Source organism: Prionailurus viverrinus, chromosome A1 (assembly GCF_022837055.1).
Source record: "Prionailurus viverrinus isolate Anna chromosome A1, UM_Priviv_1.0, whole genome shotgun sequence".
NCBI classification, from domain to species: domain Eukaryota; kingdom Metazoa; phylum Chordata; class Mammalia; order Carnivora; family Felidae; genus Prionailurus; species Prionailurus viverrinus.
Genome location: NC_062561.1, coordinates 113,644,961 through 113,664,875, shown reverse-complemented (window position 1 = coordinate 113,664,875; position 19,915 = coordinate 113,644,961). Strand labels below are relative to the sequence as shown.

At 41.2% G+C, this 19,915-nt stretch overlaps 1 long non-coding RNA gene across 2 annotated transcripts; it reads left to right on the top strand.

The window, feature by feature from the left end:
• The first annotated feature begins 393 nt into the window (after positions 1–393).
• LOC125171194 (uncharacterized) lies at positions 394–11,583 on the top strand. Of its 2 annotated transcripts, none has more exons than XR_007154217.1 (4): positions 394–416; positions 514–668; positions 1,400–1,637; positions 11,220–11,583. It is a non-coding gene; the product is annotated as an uncharacterized LOC125171194 (long non-coding RNA). The 2 variants fall into 2 exon arrangements; XR_007154218.1 differs by having other exon boundaries at positions 514–843.
• The last annotated feature ends 8,332 nt before the right edge of the window (positions 11,584–19,915 follow it).

Genomic DNA, 19,915 nt, shown 5'->3' with positions numbered 1-19,915 from the left:
TACCATGGAGATCTTGTGGCCACTGGTCTGTCCCTATCTGCTTGTATTGAATGCCTCTTAGTCATTAATTTGGCTCTGAGAAACCCAAGGCTTAGAAGTTTCGAAGAAACCAATGTGCCACCTTCTACCACACCTACTTATATCTACAGTCCTACAGATCTCCGAAGCTGTACGTGTCTATAAAAAATGGCAGAATCTTACAAAGACGGTCTAAAATTAAAACGGCCAATATGGAGAACATTCCCATTAGACAAGATCATTCATTTAAGGAATGAAGTTGAAAGCCAGGGCTACTAACTCAAATAAACAGGGGAGAGTACCTATTGTAATTGGAATTTAGAAGCCTCTGATAGGCCTCAAGATTCCAGAAGTCTAAGGAGAATTAGAGATACAAGGGAAAACTAAGACATGACTATGTAAGACTAATGTGACTCCCACTGCTCCCCTCCATCCTCCCTTACCTGACTACTCAGTCTACTAATCCTCTCTCTGAATTTTGTTTCCCCTCTAAAGTGACTCGAAGACCAGCAACAGAAGTCCACCAAGTGAGGAGCCCCCATACCATCTGGGCTGGTCCCATACTTGAGGGGATCCTGAGGAATGCTCCAGTAAACTGCTAGACGTTATTTCCTTAAAGCTTCAAGAGGAAACTAAAATTAAAATTAATGGTAAACCTTGCCAAATTCTCGTAGATACCAGGGCTATACTCCCTACTTTCAACCTCACTCGCTCTGGAGACAGCAGATGGGATCCTGGGGAAACTGGCAGAAGCCAGCAAAGGATGAGAATTCACACCAGAGTCAGCTATTCTGGATCTCTGTACTGTCCAGTAGAGAGAAGGAGGTAAAATCTCAGGTTGTCCCTTCCTTTCCAAATCCAGACTCTTATAAATTTGGTTTGGGGGCACTTGCTGGTTGCTGATCCTTTCTCTCCTAGGGAAAACTATGTCCTTGTTTCTTTTGTTTTGTGTCCCAACAACCTGGCTTGGCTTTATGCCTGCCTGCCACACGCAGGCTGCCAGTTCGAGTGTATACAGAAGCTCAGTCGCAGTTTGGGAGTTGGGAGCTGCAAAATATGCCTGGACAGAAATGTGAGTTGTATTCCATCTGCAGCAAGGGTCCCACTGTTACTAGCTCTCAGATAAAATGTCTAAGTCTTTCTTTCTTTGGGATATTTTGGGAGTGGCATTGGATCTTCAAGGATAGTACCCCTTGCACCCTCTTTGGAGGTACCTCTTGTGTCCAAGTGTTTGTTCAATACAGCCAAGAATATTTGCTGTTTGTGCTGGATGAAATCTGACAAGATATTTGAAAGGATTTTTTTTAAAGTAGCTCTATGGTCAAAAATTGGCCAAATTGGAAGCAGATATTCAGAGCTTAACAGGAACTTTTTTTTTTAGGCCTTCTTCCTGAGCTAAACGAAACCATGTACCCAGGGGGAAAGAAAAACATTCCAAAGACAAACAGCTCTAAATCTAGAACAGAGGAACTACCAACCAAATGATCTCCCTAAGACAGAAAAGGAACAACAGGAATGACTGACTTGGAGAATGTGAACTGGACATCATGACCTGTGAACAGCACACAGATATTCAGCAAAAATTGTGAGAACTCACGAGCAGTAGCTGGGAGGAGCTGGTAAGCTATTGCCTTAAGTTTTTTTGTTTTTGTTTTTGTTTTTTTTTACCACATCTCTTAGGCTAAGAGTCTAACCAGAAAGGGAGAATTGTTAAAAACAAGACAACAGGCCCCAAGTGGAGTTGCTTACGCTAAGCCCCATATCACCAAAGCGAGACTTGACTTAATTACAGTTTGACTCTCCTGGAAATGGAATTATTCAGGAATCCCTTAATAGATGCCTGTCTTCCCCTAAAGGAAAGTTGGTAACCTTACAGTAACCAACCTACTTTTGTGCCGAGTATAACTTCTTGTTCCTGTTCTCTTCTGCCTATAAAAGTTTTTCATTTTGTACAGTTCTTTGGAGATCCCTTCTCTCTATTATGTTGGATGCTCCCTGATTCGTGGATCATTGAATAGAGCCAATAAAATACACAAAATTTACTGAGGTGAATTTTGTTTTTTAACAGTAAACAGGTGACGGCCTTTTAAACATAAAAGCAATGGTGGAAACAGTCACAAAGGAAATGATGATAGAGCCACCCATGTGAAATATAACATCCCTCTTAGATATTCAGTTATCATACTGCCAGAGCATTCATCAATGACTAACATAGATAGCAGAACTTCTGATACTCACAGGGAGGTGACTTATAGATGTCTTCTCTCGGCTATAGTCTTAAAACTGTCTTGGATTCAGCCTTGAACTGGCCAAAATTGACCTCTTGGTTTACACTAAAGGTTAAAACCAAAGGATTTGAATCCTGTGACTCAGACTGACAGAGATTCCCTTGTTTGGCAAGATACTGACTCAAGAACTATAGAATGAAAAAATAATTTTCTCCAGGTAGTTAAATATGTCCCCACTTATTTCAACCCTGAGAATCCAGGATCGGTTGGGTATTGTAAGAGAGTGTAATACAGCACATAGCCTTGATCTAGAGTGTACGCATGATGGGTGGGCAGAAAAGACAAGTGATGGTTGCTTTTATTTTGTTTAGCCTCTTGATTGGTCTGGGCAACAGTGAATTAGAGGAATCCAAATTTAACACAGGTGGTCCCAACGTACAGAAAATTACACATGAAAACAAACTTGTGCAACAGGTGAATCTGGGAGGTGATCACCCAAGGTTATTTCTCTTCTATCAATTCGTTTAATGTCAACTTTCTGCAGTGCTTTTAAGGTTCTCTGCATGAAGCAGTAAGGAAAATACGAAGTTAACATGGTTGGGTCACTGCCAGTGGAAGATCCTAAGAAGCAGATGAAGCTTCTCAATATTTGTGAATAAATTTGTGAATAATGTTTAGAAATACATCTACTGGATAAATGTTGATGCAGTTGCATAAAATATCAAGGCATGAAATGTCTAAGTGTTTGTGGATGGAACACTGAGGCTCTGGGCAGGGACCAGAGTGAGGCATTTGGGGAACAAAAATTTAAGGAGGCTGTCAGGGTTGACCCTGCACTTAAGTGACCCCCAAGAGTGAGTGCCTCCTTAAATTTTGGCCTTAGGCACGTTACTCACCTTAACCTTGTGCTGGTCTTGCCTTGCTGAGGTTGATTGTTCAGCCACAGAAGGAAAGGGATGCTCTGGTCTCTGTGTGCCCTTAGACCTTTGCCCATACAAATTGACATTGCATAGCCCCTACAGATCAAGACTGAGAAAGCCACTTATGTGTTAGCCTAAGGGGAAATTTCACTGGCCCAGACAGAGTAACAAGTGTGGGTTCTATCCCACACTGGTCCCTGAAGAGTATCTTTTCTACACTCAGCCCCATATCACACGCGAAGAGTTCTTAACGGAAGAGTTTTAAACAGAAAACGACAGACAGGAAAATATAATCCCGTTAAGGAATCTGCCTTGATTTGTAAGACCTGAAACCGACTAGGCGAGAGACATTTTGCATCCCGTTCCATCAAAAGGTAACTCCCACCTTTTAAGCCTTCTTAGTCTGCAAAAACAACTATCCAGCATGGGGCTGGAATCTGTAAGTGTGAGCCATACTCCACAGGTTTCTCTGCTGTTCTGGAGGAATGACACTGACTTTCTGAGAGAAGATACTTTTGCATAATTCCCTTCCTATTTCCTCCCTCAAAACACTTGTGGGCAAACAGGGCTCACGTAGGGGGTGCTTTCTTTTGCTCCATTTTCCATTGACGGGGCGTCTTTCATGTTGTCTGGGGCCCCTTGCCATCTGTGGGGAGGCAGGCAGACGCAGGGCAAGCTGGCTGCCTGGCAGCCTTCACGTGGGGGTGGAAGAGCACCTCCCACCCTTTCCAACAATGGTTCTGTGAGAAACGCTTTAGGGAACAGGAGAGGGATTCACTGAGCGGAGGATGTGGAGCAAAAGTCCAGGTTGGCTCTGCCTCCGATCTGAGAATGGATACACTGTTGTCAGGAATTGACTTCTGTCACTTACATCCTCCATTCACCCTGGACCACCTTGATCGTCACCCACCTCGTTCTTTCCCCGTTATGCTGAGAAGAGAAATGTTATTTCTCTGCTTCCACACTTTATTCTTTAACGAATGATTATCTCCTTATTCTGCCCACTCACTACCTCTCTCCTCATTATTCTCAGCAGGTTCATCAAACATCAAAACCTGGCTGAATCTACCCTGAGAACACATTCTTTTCCTGGAGAGCATGGTTTCACTTGAACTGTTCTGCTTCTGCAGCAAACTTTGGGACACATTTCTTGTTTAAAACCACAGCCCTAAATTTAGCTCCAAGGCCAGGATCTGTCTCATCTCCCCAAGAAGGTCTTACTAATACGAATACTATAATAATGATAATTTCCTGTGTATGTACATCAAGCCCAATACCTTGGGATTGTTTATTATGAGCTGGCCCCTCCCTCTCTCCGGCCTGCATCTCCTGGTGTCCTTTCCTATAGCTAAGTGCTCCCAAACCATACTTTCCCGCTTGAAGCTCTTCCTGATGCTATAATTCCTGCTCCTGTACCCCCCACCTGGAGTCTCTTAGCTCCAGGTCTATCTTTCCTGTGGTTTCCCTGGACAATGAAACTTTGAATCATTCTCATAGTCCTGGTCAAGTTGTGCCCTCCTCCATAAATACTTCCCGAATCTCCCACTAGTCCCTGTATTCATAGAATTCTAACTTTTGGCCCAAGGCCCTTTCCAAATTAATCTCAAAAAGAGCACAATGTATAATTTTGAAAGAACAGGATCAGACAAGGAGCCCCAGTGAAATACATTTCAGGGACATGCATTTGGAAACTGGAGGCTTTCACACAAGATGTGATAATGTGGCCATTAGTCTGCAGGTGGTATGTAAAGATACACACAGAAGTCAACAGACCAAGCTCATCTCAGTCTGTTGTAGAGAAAAGGTAAGGATTGATTTAAACTCAACAAATGCTTGTTGAGCACCCTCCCCTGGGCTCTCTAGTAAGCACTGGGGGTGCAAGGCGGATGACTTCACTAGAAGGCTGATAAATGGGCTAAGCACTTTGAGTTTGTTTCCGTCCCTTGTGATGAGTTAATGCAGTGATTCTCAAACCTGGCTAGGCAGCAAAATCACCTAGGGAACATGATTTATGTATTTGTTTATTTATGCATTAGTTCTGGATCTCATTTTGTAGGAATAAATAATACATTCACAGGATATAGAGCCAAACGAGTGAAAAAGGCACACAGTGCAAAGTATCTCTTGCACCACTATTCCATTTGCGTAATTTCCCTAGATACCTTGCCACTTTATCTGGTATCATTGGAGAAGAGCTTAACTCCTTAACTTATCTCTCTACCCATAGTAGAGTTAAAAAGGGTGGAAAGGTGATTCGAAATTTGGGTGGGGTGGGGAGGCATCTGAGCAGGCTGCCCAAGCCAAGCACAAATTAGGAAACCAGTCTGCAGTGAAAGAGGCTAGGCCTATGCTTATAGGATCTAGGCAAGACCAGGAAATGACCTCCTAAAGGTGTGTGAAGCCAGGAGACCCTGCCGCTGGTCATCTTAAACAGCCAGTTCCCCATGAGATCCTCAAGATCTGTGCCCACTAAGCCCCTCAGAATCTAGTGCCACACATTCTTCCTTCCTTCTTAGACATGGGGGTGTCAATGCATCCATATTTGTCACTATTTGACTACTGTGTGCTAGAATATGAGCATCAAGCATAATGGAAGAGCTTTGCAAGTTAGAGGAAATATTTGTTTTCTATCTTTTATGTAGTAATACATTACATGCCTCTTATGTACACTCCTATGTGCATGAGACAATGCAGAGTCTCATTTTGTTCTCACAATGTTGCTGGGATATCATTACACAGATGTAATGTATATAACCTGTATATAACAGGTTAAAAGTATGGTGTATAAAGACAGGCTGCTAGATGCAAGTTTCTGCTCCTCTGCATGAAAACGTGGATCCTTGAGCAAGTTACATAGATTCATGGTGCCTCAATATCCTCATCATAAAAGACAGGATAGACGTAACATACTTTGTATAGTGCCTGGCACATGTTTTAAGCTCAATACATATTACCTATTATTAGTTTTGGAGGGAAGAATATCAACAACTCTACAGGACTAATGACATCCAGGATACCAGAAGCCATCCAAGCGATTGCTAAGCCAGGCAAAAGAAGTCAGTATCAAATGCAAAGTACAACAAACAGAATTCAACAGCACATTTAAAGGATCATACGCCATAATCAAGTTCAACTTATCCCAAGGATGCAAGGATGGTTCAAAATATGAAAGTCAATTAATGCGAAATACCACATTAACAGAATGAAGGATAAAAATTATGATCAACTCAATAAGATGCAGAAAAACCATCTGATAAAACTCAACATCCTTCCATGATAAAAATGCTCCACAAATAAGTAGAAGAACATACATACTTCACATGTACTGCAACATAATAAAGGCAATATATAAAACGCTGACAGTTAAAGTCACACTCAATGGTAAAAAGCTAAAATCTTTTCTTCTAAAATCAGCACCACGACAAAGACGACTACTCTTGCCACTTCTATTCACCATAGTATTGGAAGTCCAAAATAGAGCAAGCAGGTAAGAAAAAGAAGTAAAAGGCATCCAAATTAGGTTGAAACAAGTAAAATTACCTCTGTAGACAGCATGATCTTATGTAAAGAAAACCCTAAAGGCTCCACGAAAAAATGGTTAAAATAAGTTGAATTTAGTAAGGCTGCAGGATGCAAAACCAACATACACAAATCAGCTGCAATTCTATACACTAACAGCGAATTTCTCCAGAAAGAGAAATTAGGAAAATAATCCAATTTACACTTATACTGTGAAAATAAATAAAGAGAATCCTCACTGAAGTGTATGTGGGAAACTAGAAGGGGGAACTGGTACAGCTCAATGTCAGTTACAGGAAGAATTGTCACTTACAGACCCTAACAGAGGAATCATCAACAGGAAAGAATGATCAATTACAGGTTCCAACAAGATAAGATGTACCTTGAATCTCCTACAAGAAATCAATCATGCCTGCAACTTACCCCATAAGAAACCCACCATCACTCTGAACTCCTATGTTTCTCAAATGGACTTTCATTCAAAACAACCCCTCCCAATTTCCTCCTTCTTCTCCAAAAAATAATATTCCTCTCCTTTGTGTTAGACTTGCCTATGGTTTTGTCATAGCCTGCGTGTCCTGAACTACAAGTCTCTGTTATTCCCAAATAAACCTATTTTTTGCTGGCAAAATAACTGATTTTTATTTTGAAAGTTAACAATAGAAAATACAATAAAACACCCAGGCATAAATTTTCTCTCACCAAGGAGGTACCTATGTACTGAAAACTACTAAGACATTAATGAAAGAAACTGAAGAAGATATAAATAGGTATTCCCATTATCATGGACTAAAAGAATTAATACTGTTAAAATGTCCATACTACTCAAAGCAATATAAAGATTCAGTTCAATCTCTATCAAATTCCAATGGTATTTTCACGGATATAGGGAAAAAAAAAACTACCTTTAGAAAAAGGCATTTGAGAGGAGACAATGGGTGATGGGCATCGAGGACAGCACTTGTTGGGAGGAGCAATGGGTGTTGTATGTAACATTAAAAACAAACAAACAAATAAATAAAAGAAAATGTAAAAAATAATAAACAAAGTCTAATATGCATACATAAAAGCACACACATACACACACAAAAGAAAAATGCATTTGACAAACTACAACACATCCATTCATGATAAAAACCCTCAACAAAATGGGTTTAGAGAGAACATAGCTCAACATAATAAAGGCCTTATATGAAAAGCCCACAGCAAACATCATCCTTAATGGGGAAAAACTAAGAGCTTTTCCCCAAAGGACAGGAACAAGACAGGGATGTACACTCTCACCACTATTATTTAACACAGTACTGGAAGTCCTAGCCTCAGCAATCAGACAACAAAAAGAAATAAAGGATATCCAAATTGGTAAGGAAGAAGTAAAACTTTCACTATTTGCAGGTGACATGATATGATATAGAGAAAACTCTAAACACTGCACCAAAAAACTCCTAGAATTGATAAACGAATTCAGTGAAGCTGCTGGATACAAAATCAAGGCACAGAAATCCACTGCATTTGTTTTTTTTTTTTTATTTTTTTAACACTTATTTATTGTTGAGAGACAGAGAGAGACAAAGCACGAGCAGGGGAGGGGCAGAGAGAGAGGGAGACACAGAATCTGAAGCAGGCTCCAGGCTCCAAGCTGTCAGCACAGAGCCCGATGCGGGGCTTGAACCCATGAACCGGGAGATCATGACCTGAGCCGAAGTCAGACGTTTAACTGACCGGAACCACCCAGGTGCCCCTGAGAAACAGACTCTTAACTCTCGAGAACAAAATGATAGTTACCAGAGGGAAGATGGGTTGGGGGGATGAGTAAAATAGTGATGGAGTAAGAGTAAGGTAAGAGTACAGTTGCCATAATGAGTACACCGTAGTGCATAGAATTACTGAGTCACTGTATTATACAACTGAAACTGATGTAACACTGTATGTTAACAGTACTGGAATTAACATAAAAAACTTAATAAGAAAAAAAGATATTGGCTTATGATGAACAAAGCAAAAAAAAATTTTTTTATGGAACCACAAAAGATTCTGAATTGTCAAAGCAATCTTGAGAAAGAAGTTGGAGGTATCACATTCTCTAATTTCAAACTATATTATGAAGCTATATAGCAATCAAAATGGTATATTATTGGCATGAAAACAGACACATAGGTCGATGGAACAGAGATCCCAGAAAAAACCTGCACATATACAGTGAACTAATCTTGGATAGGGGTGAAAAGAACATACAATAGAGAAAGGACAGTCTCTTCAACAGGTGGTGCCAAGAAAACTGGATATCCACATACAAAAAAAAATGAAATTGGACCCCTATCTTATACCTCTCACAAAAATTAATTTTAAATGGATTAAAGATTTAAATATATGACCTGAAATTAAAAACTCTTAGAAGAAAACATCGGGAAAAATGCTCCTTGGCATTGCTCTTGGCAGTGACTTTTTGGATATCACACCAAAGGCACATGCAACCAAAGGAAAAATGAATGGGACTACATCAAACTAAAATTCTCATGAATGGCAAAGGAAATAATCAATAAAATGAAAAGGCAAACTATGGATTAGGAAAAAAAATCTACAAACCATATATCTCACGATGGGCTAATATGCAAAAGATATAACAAACCTATACGACTCAATAGCAACATACAAATAATCTAATTAAAAATGGGCAAAAGACTGAAAAGACATTTTTCCAAAGATGACTTACAAATGGGGGTGCCTGAGTGGCTCAGTCACTTATGCGTCTGACTCTTGATTTTGACTCAGGTCATGATCTCACAGTTCATGGGATCGGGCCCCATGTTGGGCTCTGCACTGACACCAGGGAACCTGCTTGGGATTCTCACTCTCTTGCCCTCTCTCTGCTCCTCCCCCACTCATGTGCTTTCTCTCTCTCTCAAAATAAATAAACATTAAAAAAAAAGACATACAAATGGCCAATAGGTACATAAAAAGGTACTCAACATCACTAATCACCAGGGAAACGCAAATCAAAACCCCCAGGAGCTAACAGCTCATACTCCTTAGGATGGCTTTTAGGAAAAAGACAAGAGATAAATCTTTTCAAGGAGGTGGAGAAAAGGGAAAGCTTTTGCAATGTTGATATGAAAGTAAATTGGTTCAGCCTTTCTGGAAAACAATATGGAGCTTCCTCAAAAAATTAAAAACAGAACTACCAATCCCACTTCTGGGTGTATTTCTAAAGAAAATGAAAAACAATATCTCAAAGAGATATGTGCACTCCAATGTTCACTGCAACATTATTCACAATAGCCAAGATATGGAAAAAACCTTAAGTGTCTATAGATGGGTGAATGGATAAAGAAGATGTGACATACGTATACTCTCATACATATAGATGCCTATATATATTGATATATATGTGTGTGTGTGTGTGTGTATATATATATATATATAGTGAACAGTATTCCATCATATATGTGTATATCTATATCTATATCTATATCTATATCTATATTTATATCTATATCTATATCTATGATGGAATATTTTTTAGCCATGATCGGCACTTGCAAAAAAATAGATGAGCTTTAGAGGACATTATGCTAAATGAAATAAGCCAGACAGAGAAAAACAAATATTGCATGATCTCACATGTGTAAAATAAAGGAAAAGAAATGCCAAGTTCACAGAGAGTAGAGAATAGAACAATACCAGGGGTTGCAGGTTGGGGAAAATGGAGAGATTTTGGTGAATGGATACAAGCCTTCAGTTATAAAAAGAGTAAGTTCTGGGAAAATAATGTACAGCATGGTAACTATGGTTAATAATAGCGTAATTTACCAAGACAGTAGATCTTCAGTGTTTGTATTTATTTTTTGTAATTAAAAAATTTTTTAATGTTTATTTTTATTTTTTTATTAATGTTTTTATTTATTTTTGAAGGAGAGAGAGAGAGACAGAGAGACAGAGCATGAGCAGGGGAGGAACAGAGAGAGAGGGAGAATTCGAAGCAGGCTCCAGGCTCTAAGCTGTCAGCACAGAGCCCGATGCGGGGCTCGAACCCACAAACTGTGAGATCATGACCTGAGCCGAAGTCAGACGCTTAGCTGACTGAGCCACCCAGGCGCCCCTATTTTTATTTTGAGAGACAGAGCATGAGTGGGGGAGGAGCAGAGAGAAAGAGACACAGAATCTGAAGCAGGCTCCAGGCTCTGAGCTGTCAGCAGCACAGAGCCCCAATGTAGGGATCAAACTCACAAACCATGAAATCTTGACTTGAGCTAAAGTTGGACACTCAACCACCCAGGTGCCCCATCTTAAGTGTTTTTAACACACACACAAAATGTAACTATGTGAGATGATGGCTATAATCATTAACCTGACTGTGGTAATCATTTCACAAACTATATGTATATCAAATCATCATACTGTACACTTTAAATGTATTTATTTTTATTTGTCAATTACACATTTAAACTAGGGGGGCAAAAAAGAATTGTTTTCAAAGTGTTGTGATCTTTCTTGAATTATTCGCAAATAATCACTTTGTCCATTTACTCCCTAGTGCTCTGCGATTATAAAGGTTCAATGCATTGAACATACAGCATCACAGACACAGGAGGAACCCCAAGGATGTCCATCAGTCCAGGACCTTTGTCTTCCGGGAGAGAACACCTACTTCAGGGACAGGGGATAGACTTAACCAGGTCAAACAGCAAGAGTGGCACCAGCCACACCTGCCACCTCTCCAGTACGCAACCATTGTGTAGCAGGATTCTGCCACAGAGAGTCATGACACGGAGGCTTTTCTTTCCAAATTTATTCCTGCTGACACCGCTCCGCTGGGTTCTTAGCCAAAGAACTGAGCCCCGAACGCCACGTGGCCTAGTTTTTTAATGTATTTTTTTCCTTCTTTGTCTCCCATATACGGTAACACCCAAACATGTAGTCTGATTAAGTGGTCTCATGGTACAAGGTCGTGAGGGATGTTGTCGAGTAAGCGAAGAGCAAGTTGCCTTGAGGTTATTTTTTTCTTTCCTTAGATAGGGGACCCTACCGCAATAGCGCCTCCATACCCAAGGGTCTCAGCACGCTATGCCACTGTGTACTTGTTAGGACGGCCATAAGAAAATACCACACACTGGGTGGCTTAAACAACAGAAATGTATTGTCTCACAGTTCTGGAGGCTAGAAGTCCAAGATCAAGGTGTGAGCAGGGTTTATTTCCTTTTAGGCCTCTCCTTGGCTTGCAAATGGCCGTCTTCTTGCTGTGTGGTCACATGGTCTTCCCTCTGTGCACCTGCAAGCCTGCTATCTTTCCGTGTATCCTAATTTTCTCTCGTGATGACACCAGTCAAATGAAATCAGCGCTCACTCCAACAGCCTCATTTTAACCTAATCACTCCTATAGAGGCCCTATGTCCAAACGCAGCCACATTCTGAGGTACTGGGGGGTTAAGCCTTCAACAAAGGAATTTCAGGGGTACACAATTCAGCCCGTAACAACTCCCTATGTCAGGGATGCTTATTCTGTTCCCTTAACTAAATCCTAATCATCTTCTGCATCCCAACTTAAAACACCCCTTCCTTAAAAGAGCCTATCCTAACAGCCTCTCACTTCCTAGAGACAAGTTCAGACCCCTTTCGAGGCACCCTTCAACTTGTACTTCTCATGACTGTTAGCAAATGAATCACTGGGTAAGGAGCCGATTGGCTTTTGTCCCTCTCTGTGAGACTTTCATCTTCCACAGGGCAGGGAGATGGACGCTCTTGCTCATTCCTGCATCCTCAGGGACTAGCCAGGGCCTGGCCCAGGCAGCAAATGTTGACTGAGTCAACACGTAAATGAATAATGCTTTCAGGAAGCAATGAAAGCCACAGAATGTTTTCTCAGTTTGTTTATGATGCCTGATACAAACGCTCCTCATGTCCCAAAGCCCACTTCCAACCAGCCTCTCTCCTTCTCCTTACCCAAAAGCACAACTGACTCCTTCTTCCTCCTCAATCCTGCAGCACATTATTTATGCAGTTGGTTTCATGCCTTTAAGTTTATTTATTTTGAGAGAGACAGAAACAGCATGAGCGGAGGAGGGGCAGAGAGAGAGAGAGGGAGAGAGACAGTCCCAAGCAGGCTCCACACTGGCAGCACAGAACCCTGATGCGAAGCTCAAACCCACGAAACCGTGAGGTCTGAGCAGAAACCAAGAGCCAGTCGCTTAACCAACTGAGCCACCCAGTCGCTGCTGGTTTCATGCTTAATTGTAACGTATTATGGGTAGTTTGTTAACATGTTTATCCCTCACATACACCTCACTCACCTTAGCTATGATCTCCGTGAAGATAAGAACAGACCCTAACTATAAATCCCTGGCACACAGCATAACACCTGCCTAATAACGAATTCGTGCTTATGAGGAGATAGGACGTACCTGGAGCCCAGCTCACATGGTTGGAGCCAGTTGTCAAAGGTGTGAAGTTCTTCTTTACGATTCTAGAATCACTGAGGGGGCTCCTCACAGCCCTGTCCGTCCCAGACGCTTCAGTGGGTCCAGGAGAGCTGCCGCTCACTCAACTCCCAGAAACAGCTGTGGAACTGGCTCTAGAGGAGGAAGGACTCCAGTGACTGAATACATACATTTGTTTCCTTAAGAACAAAAAAAAAAGGGGGCGCCTGGGTGGCGCAGTCGGTTAAGCGTCCGACTTCAGCCAGGTCACAATCTCGCGGTCCGGGAGTTCGAGCCCCGCGTCAGGCTCTGGGCTGATGGCTCAGAGCCTGGAGCCTGTTTCCGATTCTGTGTCTCCCTCTCTCTCTGCCCCTCCCCCGTTCATGCTCTGTCTCTCTCTGTCCCAAAAAATAAATAAAAAACGTTGAAAAAAAAAATTTAAAAAAAAAAAGAACAAAAAAAAAAGAGAGAGAGAGAGAGAGAGAGAAAGAGGAGGAGAGAAGGGTGGAGGAGGAGAAGAGAAAGAAACCAAGAAAAGGAAAGAATAAAAAAATCCTGTGAACCTTCTGGAATTTGATTTACATTCAGACAGGAATTGGCTCTGGCTCTTTGGGCTAGAGTTACACAGACGGAAGCTCAAACAAGCGAGCCAGCCTAGAGGGACTGGGATAGGGCAGGGAGCCAGCCTAGAGGGACTGGGATGGGGCAGGGAGCCAGCCTAGAGGGACTGGGATGGGGCAGGGAGCCAGCCAGCCGTCCAGCTTCTAAGGGGTGTCCTGTGACTCAAGCTCCTTGTCTGTGAAAACAGTGATTACATGGTAGTCCGTAATTCACAGCGGTATGGTGAGCGGCAGATGAGACGTCTCAAATGAGGGAGCTCCTGGAAGTTTCATGAGCTTTTCCAGTAGTGAAGGAAGGTCTTTGTTTAGCTTCAGAGCGGTTGATGAATAAACAGGAGAAAATCAAGGGTCCTTCTGAGGACGTATCCAGGTTTAGCAGCGATATGCCCCAAGTATAGAGCTACCAGTGCACTGGGGCATTCTCAGGTTGGTGGAGAACTTGGTTTCATAAAAGCTGAGGACCTGTCCCTTCGTTTCTCCATCTCTGGACCTGCAGGTACCCCTGCCTCTGAGCATCTTCATCTCCCAGTGAAAACCACTCTATCGTTTACCTCTTCCTTTGTCTCAACCAGAGAGAGGGGGGAGGGGGAGCATGCCACCTGGTTAAAAATCACAGCTTCTGGGGTCACTTGGGCCACAGTTCAAATCCCAGACCTGCTGCTTACCAGCTCTGTGATCTAGAGAAAGTAACTGATCTTCAGTCTCCTCTTCTTTAATACGATAAAATTAACAGTAGGTGCCCGTGGGACTGTCAGGAAGCTTAACTGAGATAGTGCATGCTTGGGAGGAGCATGGGGTCTGATAGTAAGGGCTCAACAAACAGCAGGCATGCTGTAATACCGTAACCTCAGCTAGGGTCAAATACTTTCCTTCCAGATTTGTTTTCTTGATCCATTTTCTCTATTGCTCTCCTCCTCGGATCCTCGTTCTCATGCATAAGGAGCCTAATGCAGCCCCAGAATTAGGCCTCTTAATGGCATCAGGCAACCTGAAGAATAGGTAAAAGTTTCTCAGGCCATCTGAGAAAACCAAACTCCTCTCTTGTAATAGGGGTCTCTAATAGCGAAGGGCTTCATTACAGACACCCCAGTGTTCAGGCGGATGCCTCCTTTCCTCCTCCCTCAACACTTAAGCAAACCCCGAGGCCGTTCCTTTATAAACCATGCTCAAAAAATGCAGAGTCAGGATATAGGAGCTTTTGGTTCATAGTTCTCCAGGAGTTCCCAACTCCAGATTCATTTTTGTTCCTAAGCCAGCAGCATAGTTATTAGCTGCAGGATATGTAAAGGGCATGGAGAGTTACTAAAGCATTGAGTGAAGAAGTGCAAATGTCAAAGGCAAAAAGAACACTGTGAATGCAGACACAGACTTGAAAGTAGAGGTAGCAAAAACACCCGTGGGATAAAATGTCCTTGGAAAACGGCTAAGATGCTGATTTGGGTGCTGCTATTGACAATGGGCAATGGTTACCTGGCAGTCTCTTCCCATATCCTGGCACGTGATAGAAGCTCAACAAAAGCAGCTGAATGAATGAATGAATGAACAATAAACAGTATTTTATCGATAAACATTTATTTTATTGATAATATTGGGATGAAAGGCTTGAGTAAACAACATCATGCTATTGCCTCATGCTCTTCCTTTCATAATGCACGAATCCTCTAACGTTCTCCTTTCTTACTAGTCTATGAAATGCCCCCCTGCTTCTAGTTATCATGACAATTTGGATGGTTGGCCATGCACTAAGGGCTGGACCTTTGAATACTTTATGCTGAATTGACCCCAGCATGTCTCACCACCTCCCACAAGATCGCAAAACAGCCCTAAATGCTAGAAGATGATCTATGCTCCTCTTTCTCTATTCACCTCCACCCTCCTGTGACTGTGATATGTCTTAGATACTCAGCACTATTGTATTTCTACACAAAATCACCCTCAGTTTCAGGTTCTATTCCATGAAAGCTCCTCGCCTGTCTTACTCTGTACCTCTCTCTTGTGTCTGTGGTGAGCACTGCCTTGTAGAGCTTCTTTCTCCATAGTCCTTACACGCGTCATGTAGCTCTCTGTACTGAGTGCCATCGTGATTCAGGCTTCAGTATCATCAACGCTTGTCCCAGGTGTACCGCCCCCAGTAACTCCCTCTTCTTGAAAATGTCCATGGTATTTATATTATTAAATAGGATTTACTGATTTTGAATCAGACAGGTAATATTTTCTTCCATGCTCATCAATTAACAGTACCACCTCCTATTAGGAAGCCCCAAATTCTGCAAACCATTGTGCAGGCAGCTGTTTGATGTGTGACATTGCCTGGACCCTACAAAGGGCTGACTGTCCACCTATGTGAGATGAGCATTTTCTGGATAGATGATGGCAGTTCTCTCTGGATAGGAGGGTATCCGATCATATGATATTTTCTATTTAAGTTATCTTCTTCTTGCAGTGATACACAGGTTCTATGCATACCACATTAAGTGAACTTACGGTCATCTGGCAATGATCCTTAAAAGGACATGTGGTATGATGGAATAGTACACAGAACAGAAAAGGGTGAACCACCACTTGCAACAGGGATGAACCTCACAGAAATGATACTGAACAAAAGAAACCAGAAACAAAAGAGTATATACTGCCTGGCTCCATGGTTACAAAGCTCAAGTAATTGCAAAATAAATATCTAGTAATAGAAGTTAGAATATGGTGACCTCTGAAGAGGTGGTTGGCTAAAAATGAGCACAAGGAAGCTGATTTTAGGGGTGCTGAGAAGGTTCTACATCTTGATCTCGATGGTGGCTCCACAGATATATTCATTTGTAAGTATTTATTGAGTTGCCCACTGAAGATTTATACACCTAACCATATACATGACATGCCTCGATTAAGAGGTTAAAAATGAAACTTTGCAACATGGACACTTGATAATTAGATTGTAGAGTCCCATAATATGAGAGCTCACTAAGATAAAATCCAGAATTAGCTATCAAATTTGCCTTCTGTGTAGAAAGGTTGCTTACTTCAGATGACTATCATATACTGTGGCCAAAATGAATGTACTGACTGTCCCTTATGGGATTAACCCTGGGGAGATTACTAAGCATTATAAGGTAGCTCCTTTCCTTATTCAACAGAATCTCAGTGCACTGCTGATAACATCCCTGGGGAAAACTACATCAGGGAAAAATTACATTGGAGATATTTTAATTCACATTTCCACTCAAAGAATATTCTTCCTAAAACCTGTTCATTTCAAACCCAAAGAAATGTGGTTTTTTTTTAATAACAAGAACTTATATTTCTGCTAATGTCAACCAATTCTGAAAAATAATCCATCTGGAAAAACTGTATTAGCTGTGAAAATGACATTTCAATATTTGGAGTGCAGTTGGCTTAAGAGGAAGATTCCCTCTGTGGCCACATGTAGGCTGCATATTTTTCAAATAGTTCAGCCTTTCAGATCTTCTGAAATCCATTTAGTCTGGAATTACTAGAGTCTAGTTCAATCAAAAAATAAGCTTGGGTTTCTAAGGGTACAAGAGCCATTCTAGGGAAAAAAAATCAATTTGAGAAGGTCTTACATGGCTCTCAGCATTGAGATCTGAAAGCTCACTGTCCATGAAAGACAGCAGCTGCTGTAAAAGGACATTCCCAGGCATCCCTCTTGGACAGCTGTGCCAACCTGGACAGCTGTTTTCAGAGGTCATTTAATTCAACACATTGGGGACATGAATTCCTTATTACAGTGTTTTCACAAAACGGTCTTTCCAAGTGCAAGTGAGGCTTTACTTTAGTGCACCAGGGTGTGGTGGGAGGAGTCCTGCAGGCTTCAGTTCAAAACTCATCTCAAAAGTACATTATTATGTGTGCCCTACAGTAACTCAATGTTCAGCTTCCTCCTTTATAAAAGGGCTGATAACTCCTACCTTTTGAAAAATTACTGTGAACCTGAGTGACAAGTAGAGCCTGGCGCATAGAAACTATTCAATAGTTTCTACCTATTGCCATTATGACCCAAAGAGCCATAACTGAGTGTAGGCACCTCTGAGTGTTGTGGATGGAAGTGTGGCATGCCGATGGTACTAGTTATTCAGTCGCATGGGCCACATTCAACCACTGTCATTGAGGGCTACCCACCAAGCACTGTAGAGACCACAAAGGCACTTCACTCAAACTCTTTCCTGTAAGGAACCCACAGTCAAGGAGATGAGACAGACATGCTATTAGCTATACCTAGCACAGTGACCGGAACACAAAGACCCTCCACTATGTTTAATGAATCACTTCCTATAGTGTGTTTTGATTTGCCATTTAATCTATTTCTGTTTCAATCTTCATTACTGTCATCCTTGTTGCTTTGGGGTTAACATTTGTTCCTCATTTTCTAGTTTCTGAAGATGAAAGGTAAGGTTACTGATTTGAGATCTTTATTCTATTTTTTTTTAATATAGTCATCAACAGCTACAAATTCCCTCCTAAATACTGCTTTAGGCGCATCCTGTAAGTTTTGGTGTGTTGTAGTTTTCCTTTGTATTCATCTCAAAGTATTGTCTAATTTCATTTTTTCTTTGACCCACTGGTTGTTGAGGAGTATGTTGCTTAATCACTCAATAACCCACTGGTTATTGAGGAGCAATGTGCTCCAGTGCTCTGGAGAAGCACCACGGGCACTCAATCAGAATGTGTTTTCTGTTACCACTGGGTAGAGTATTCTACGGACACCTGAGAGGTCCAGTTGCTTTATAGTGTTGTTCAAGTCATACGTTTCCTTGTTGGTCTTCTGTGTAGTTATTCTATCCATTATTGAAATGAGGTATTGAAGTCTTAAATATTTCTCTATTTCTCCCTTCAATTCTATTCACTTTTGCTTCATGGGGCTCTGTTGTTATGTGCATCTATGTTCATAAGGATTACATCTTCTTGATGCATTGATTCTTCTACCATTTGTAGAGTGTCCTCCTTGTCTCTACTAACAATTTTTGTATGAAAGTGTGTTTTTTCTTTCTTTTTTTCTGATATTAGTATAGCCATTCCAGTTCTATTGTGGTTACTGCTTTCATGTATATCTTTTTTCCATCCTTTTACTTTCAACCTATTTATACTTATGAATCTGAAGTTTGTCTGTAGCAGATAGCATATGTTTGTAGGGTGTCTCCTTTCATAGATTCTGCCATAGGTCTCCTTAGGCTTTGTTTATTTTTCTTCATTTCCTTTCCTGTCCCTCACAGTGGAAAATTTCCTTGACCTATAGTCATTCTAAATATACGATATCGTGGCCTTATTGTAATTACTACTTAATTTAGGAGATTTTCAAGAAAATGTAGAGAACTTGTCTCTGAAGTCTTTCCCACCTCAAGTTTTTCAAGTTCTTGTCTTAGTGACATTTGTTTTTCAGTCACATCTTTTAAGGTACCTCATTATGTGAGGAAAATAACATTCACCTAGACCTCAGCTTTAGCAAGACTAACACATTATCCATTAGTCACAAAGAACACGTCTGCAGGAAAATATTTGCCGACTGTCATCTCTATTTTTCTTGTTTTTTCTCCTACTAGAAAATCCATGCCCCTCTCTCTACACATCTCTATTGTTTTATGACTGCCTTTGCAAATGTGCTCAGACAGCAGCTGATTGGTTTCCACCAGCCCTTAATTGAGTAGGCTGTTTACTCCCTCCTAGTTCTTAGTAGTCGGATTGCCCAACAAGACTTGGCCTTACCCAGTGCCCTTCAGCCTCCTTCCCCCAAACCTTCTTTCATGTCAGCATCAATCAAATGCTGCCTCCGTGTGTTTTCTATTTTATCATTCTCATTTGCTTGCGGATTTGTGGACCATGAGACTTAGGCCGCTCTCACTCAACATCCTTTGAATTAATTTATAAACTTTCCAGATGACTGTATTCACATCTGTCTGATAATAAATATCTCCAGCAGAGATTATCTGAAGGGGTCCTGTTTTTGTACCATCCCATTGTGTGAAGCATTCAAGCACTGTGCTTGCAATTATTGAGCAGTTACAACATGTAATTGCAGAGTTATTTTGTCCTGCAAATTCTATGGGAGGATAGTAATCAGAGAAAATAAGAGAAGGGAAGAGGCAGGGTATGAGTAGGGAGAAAAATCAAAAGAAGTACTCAAAGAACTCTATAAGAAACACACAAACCATTTTTTTCTTTTAAAATGCAGTTTATAAGAACTGAAAACA